A 6065-nucleotide genomic window follows, 5' to 3' on the forward strand; every position below is an offset into this window, starting at 1 on the left:
CTTTCCTTGGGAAAGGTATACTCTTGATACCCAGGTATAAACACATTTTCCTTGCCATTGGTCTGTTTAATCTGATAATCACATTTTCCTTTCCATTGTTTTGGTTTAACCTTCCTTGTAATCTAACTTGACTGAGCAGAGACAATTCTGTGCTCATGTAAACACCTTGGCATACAAGCTCTGTTGGTCAGACCTTGTTACTATTGTTGATGACATTCCTGTAGCCACCGATGGATGAGAGCATTGCCTATTGGTCCGCCTCGTCTTAACGAGCAGGAAAATGGTTCTCTTCGTCCCTCGCCCTTAGTACCAACATTGTTGCCAACATAATTGACAGGCTATCCTCTGACCTGCCTTGCCATCATGACCGTGCAAAATGTTAACGCCTTCCTGCTTTTAACCCACTTGGTGGGCCCATAACCCACAGTTCCACAGGATCGAAACCTGATTTTCCTATACAACCTTGATTCTGAAATATTCTTTGCACTTGGCTTAGTATGTAATTCACGAGCAAACTTCTCACCATGTTTCATTCCGGTATCAGAGGCAACATTATTCTTCATTTGCTCCGAACCCCTTCACCACTTGTTTAGGCAACAGCTGGATGCCTGCCTGGTTGAAACCTGTTGAACCTCCTTATAGCACTCTCGATATGTTTCCTGGTGCTTCTAAAATCTCCTTCCTTGGGATAATTACCGGATGCCAATCCTTTCCAAACATCTGTCCTTATGTTTTTTTCTTTATACCCTATTCATAATTATGGTGGAGTTTATGAAGAAAGGTTGACGACTTCATCATGATGCCCAGATGCAGTGAATTGAAGACATCAATGTTATGGATCAACCTCTCCGAGGAGAGCAGCAAGAAAAGAAGATTCATTAGAATTTCATAACCAACTCTTCTCCCCTTACTCCACCTCTTAAATCTCTGGACGAGATTTCTTGTAGTGGAGGAGATTTGTAACACCCCCAGTGTCATGCTATAGTAACCCTCTGTGATTAAGCTAATCATTTTCCAAATAGTGCTTAATCACCTGTGTTGAGTATCCCATTTGAAATTCTAGTCAATTCAAATTCAAGTGAAGTTTGAAGTTGATCAAAAGTTGCTGGAAGAATGTTCATCATTTGTCAAAAATTCCATAACAATTATTTTTTAAGGAACACAACATAACTTTTGTGCAAAGATGAGCATTAGCAATTATAACAGCACCAATTCAGCATTTTTAAATGCTATCCTTTGTATGAAAAATACCAAATGAATTCTTCTGGTCTCCAAAATATTTATGGCACTGTCTAAGATCACCAGGGAATAAAAGGAGCACTTCCCATATTTTTCCTAAGTAAAGTATAATGCCTAATATATTTTCTTACCCATCTCTATTTATTAGATAAAAGAAAAGCAAAAAAATTGAAAAGAGAAAGGGCCTACCTGGCCTCTGGCCTAAGGCCCAGCGCGGCCCAGCCCACCAGGCGCCCCTGTCTCCCTCTACCTCTGTTCATGGGGGCGCCATGGATGCCGTGCGGCCGCACATGGCCAGGATGGCCATGCACCGACCATCCGCTACCGTCTCCTGTTGATAAGGTCACCGGTGACGCCCCTGCCAACCCTAGATCGCCCATTTTCCCCTCGCGCCCCCACTCCTCTCTCTCCCCAGATCCCCTTCCCCACCTCGCCCGAACGCCAACATCGCCATGACTGTGACCTAGCCATGGCCACCGTGCCCCTCTCACCGTCCCACTCTGTCCCCGAGGATCACCGCCGTCCGCTACTTTGACTGGCGCATTGTGTTGGAGCTCGGAGCCACCACAGCGCCCACGTCGTCGCCGTCTTCCTCCTCTGCTCTGACGAGCTTCGCCGTCGATTCCGCCGCACCAAGCCCTCCTTGAGCACACTTGAGCACATCTGCAGGAGCACTATGAGCCTGCGCTTCTTTCCCCTCTCCTCTGAGTTTGATCTCGAGCTCCTAGCTCGCCTCACCGTCATCGCCGTATCTCGTCACCGCCGTCCATGTCACCATCGCACGCACAGCTATCGCCGCCCACGCTTGAGCACATCATCGTGCTCAGCATCACCGTAGGAACCCGGAGCGACCATCCATTGGTCCTACCGTGCCCAGCATAGCCGTTCCCCACCGCGTCCGACTCTGGCGTCCTCCAACCTCGATGCCAGTGCCGTCTACGGCCACCCCCGGTCCGGCCACCGCCACGGTTCGACGCATCTCCTCGCTCTCGACAAAACACCCCCCCACGCATCTTACCTTGCCCCGTAGCGCCATCCCTGACGAGGCTCGTAGCTTGCCGCCACCTTAGCTCCTCGCCGATGCCATTTCCGGCAGCTCCCGCTCCGGCCGGCCTCACCACACGATGCGGCGGGCTCTCCCCGTTCGAACGCGCCCGCCCGCTCCCGTGTTGGCTCCATGTAGGCGAATCCCGGCCGTCTCCGGAATCGTGCCGCCGCGGGAGAGGTTGCCGGAGCCTTCTCCGGCGCCCTGCTGACATGGCCGGTCAGGGCCACTCCCCTGGTCACTGCCTTGTGGGCCATGGGGGCCCCGTTGACTGGGTTGACCCAATCAACGTACTAACGGGGCAGCCAGTGTCACTGACATGCGGTCCCCACCGCATAATTAGACGCCGGGAAAACTCCTCCGGATGTTTTCCCTCTCCGTCTAGAACGTCTAGCAATGCGTTAGTTCGCCCCTAACACGGGACTGATGCTTTTTTTGCTTTATATTTATTGTTTCTTCCCCCTCTTCTCTCCGGTAGACCCCGAGACTGATGCTGCCCCTGTGATCGACTACGTCGACGACCACCCTTCTTCCCTTTCAGCGGAGCTTCCAGGCAAGCCCCCCCTTTGATCATCCCGATATCGCCCATTCCATTCTCTCATGCTTGCATTAGATTTTGCTACTGTTATTGTTTGCTCCTATTCTGATGCATAGCCTGCTTTTGCAACATGCTTATTGTCACCTACCTGCTTATCCTAAACTGCTTAGTATAGGTTGGTTAGTGATCCATCAGTGACCCCCACCTGGTCCTTGTTGCCCCTGCTTCATCATTGACGACTCGATCAACGTGATCGAGGACCAGAGCCCGACACCTCACATCACATCACACCCCTTTTGTTGCTCGACTCTACAGAGTTACCATCGAGTGCCGAGGGTGGAACCTCATACATCACTCCTGATGAGATCTCTATAGTGTAGCTATTCGGTCACGGTCATCGAGGGTGATTTCCTCCTTAACCACTTCCGATACGACTCTGTCGTGCAACCCCTCATGTGTGAACCTCGAGGGTGGTTCCTCTTACGTTCACCTCGATGATTACATCGAGTGGAATCCACCGAGGGTGGTTCCTCAGGGTTCCCCTTGGTGTTAGACACACTGTTACTATGGTTACTATGACTTTACACTGAGCCATGTTACTAAAGACGGGTTGGCCCTGAGGGGTACCAGCGCGAACTTAGTTGCGAGTGATGTGGAGTCGGGTTGACTTGGAAGGTGCCCGCGAGATAATTACGAGGTGTGGCCGGGCAATCTTAGCCCTTGCCGCAAGTCCTCGAGACGGGGCAACGGGGTCACATATTTCGCGAGTCTCTTCTTGTTACCGCATGTTCCTAATCCACTACGATTTGGATATTTGATCTGAGGGGCCTCTGGCCTGATAGCACTAACCATCACGTGGGCATAGTATGGGCGTTCTGCGTCATATGCATCAGCCGAAGCTTAATAGATGTCAGCGACTGAGCGGCGTGCGCTGGGTTGGATTGGTAAGCACCTGCCTTTTTAAGGAGGTAGCTAGGTCTGCTCACCGGCCGCCCACGCAACATGCAGGAGTTCTCGGGGCGATGGCCCAAGACCCCTGGGCGCATAGGTTTAGTCCGGCAAGCTAACCTCTCTATTAAGCCTAGGTCAGGTTGCAGCGTATTGCTTGGCCGAGGCCGGGCATGACCCAGGAAAGTGTGTCCGGCCGGAGTTAATCGAGCATGGTGGGAAAGTTGGTGCACCCCTGTAGGGAAGAAAACATCTATCAATAGCCCGTCCTACGGTAACGAACACTCGGAGTTGTATCCCGATCGATACAACTAGAACTGGATACTGAGGCATGAAATGGATATGTGGCTGTGGGAGTCGAGTAAGGATCCCGGGGCGTTGACAACAACATAAATATGACTTATGTTATACTACTCTATGCTACGTCTTAAGCTTGCGTTGGTTTTACTTGAAGAGGAAAGGGTGATGGAGCAATAGTAGCGTAAGTATTTCCCTCAGTTTTTGAGAACCAAGGTATCAATCCAGTAGGAGGCTCCTCAAAAGTCACACGCACCTACACAAACAAACAAGAACGTCGCAACCAATGCAATAAAGGGGTTGTCAATCCCTTCACGGCCTCTTGCGAAAGTGAGATCTGATAGAGATAATATGATAAGATAAATATGTTTGGTATTTTTATGATATAGATTGGAAAAGTAAAGATGCAAATAAAAGTAGATAGAAAGCTTATATGATAAAAGATAGACCCTGGGGCCATAGGTTTCACTAGTGGCTTCTCTCAAGATAGCATAAGTATTACGGTGGGTGAACAAATTACTGCCGAGCAATTGATAGAAAAGCGAATAATTATGAGATTATCTAGGCATGATCATGTATATAGGCATCACGTCCGTGACAAGTAGACCGACTCCTGCCTGCATCTACTACTATTACTCCACACATCGACCGACTCCTGCCTGTATCTAGAGTATTAAGTTCATAAAGTACAGAGTAACGCATTAAGAAAGATGACATGATGTAGAGGGATAAACTCATGCAGTATGATATAAACCCCATGTTTTTATCCTCGATGGCAACAATACAATACGTGCCTTGCTGCCCCTGCTGTCACTGGGAAAGGACACCGCAAGATTGAACCCAAAGCTAAGCACTTCTCCCATTGCAAGAAAGATCAATCTAGTAGGCCAAACCAAATTGATAATTCGAAGAGACTTGCAAAGATAACTTAATCACACATAAAAGAATTCAGAGGAGATTCAAATATTTCTCATAGATAAACTTGATCATAAACCCACAATTCATCGGATCTAGACAAACACACCGTAAAAAGAGTTACATCAAATAGATCTCCAAAAGATCAAGGAGAACTTTGTATTGAGAATCAAAGAGAGAGAAGAAGCCATCTAGCTAATAACTATGGACCCGAAGGTTTGTGGTAAACTACTCACAACTCATCGGAGAGGCCTTGGAGATGATGTAGAGGCCCTCCATGGTCGATTCTCCCTCCGGCGGAGCGCCGGCGAAGGCTCCAAGATGTGATCTCGTGGATACGGAAGGTTGTGGCGGTGGAAATAGTTTTTCATGGTGCTCCTAGATGTTTTCGGGGTACATGGTATATATAGGAGGAAGAAGTAGGTCGGTGGACGCTCAAGGGGCCCATGAGGGTGGGGGGCACGCCCACCTCCAGGGGGCGTGTCAGGCACCCTCGTGGCCGCCTCCTCTATTGCTTGACGTCCACTCCAAGTCCCCTGGATCACGTTTGTTCCAAAAAGATCAGTCCCAAAGGTTTCATTCGGTTTGGACTCCGTTTGATATTCATTTCCTTCGAAACACTGAAATAGGCAAAAAAACAACAATTCGGGCTGGGCCTACAGTTAGTAGGTTCGTCCCAAAAATGATATAAAAGTGCAAAGTAAAGCCCATAAACATCCAAAACGGGTAATATAATAGCATGGAACAATAAAAAATTATAGATACGTTGGAGACGTATCAAGCATCCCCAAGCTTAATTCCTGCTCGTCCTCGAGTAGGCAAATGATAAAAACAGAATTTTTGATGTGGAATGCTACCTAGCATAATTCTCAATGTAAATTTCTTTATTGTGGCATGAATGTTCAGATCCAAATGATTCAAAATAAAGGTTCATATTGACATAAGAAATAGTAATACTTCAAGCATAGTAATCAAAGCAATCATGTCTTCTCAAAATAACATGGCTAAAGAAAGTTCATCCCTACAAAATCATATAGTTTGGTTATGCTCCATTTTCGTCGCACAAGAATGCTCTCATCTTGC

Source organism: Triticum dicoccoides, chromosome 5B (assembly GCF_002162155.2).
Source record: "Triticum dicoccoides isolate Atlit2015 ecotype Zavitan chromosome 5B, WEW_v2.0, whole genome shotgun sequence".
Taxonomy (NCBI): domain Eukaryota; kingdom Viridiplantae; phylum Streptophyta; class Magnoliopsida; order Poales; family Poaceae; genus Triticum; species Triticum dicoccoides.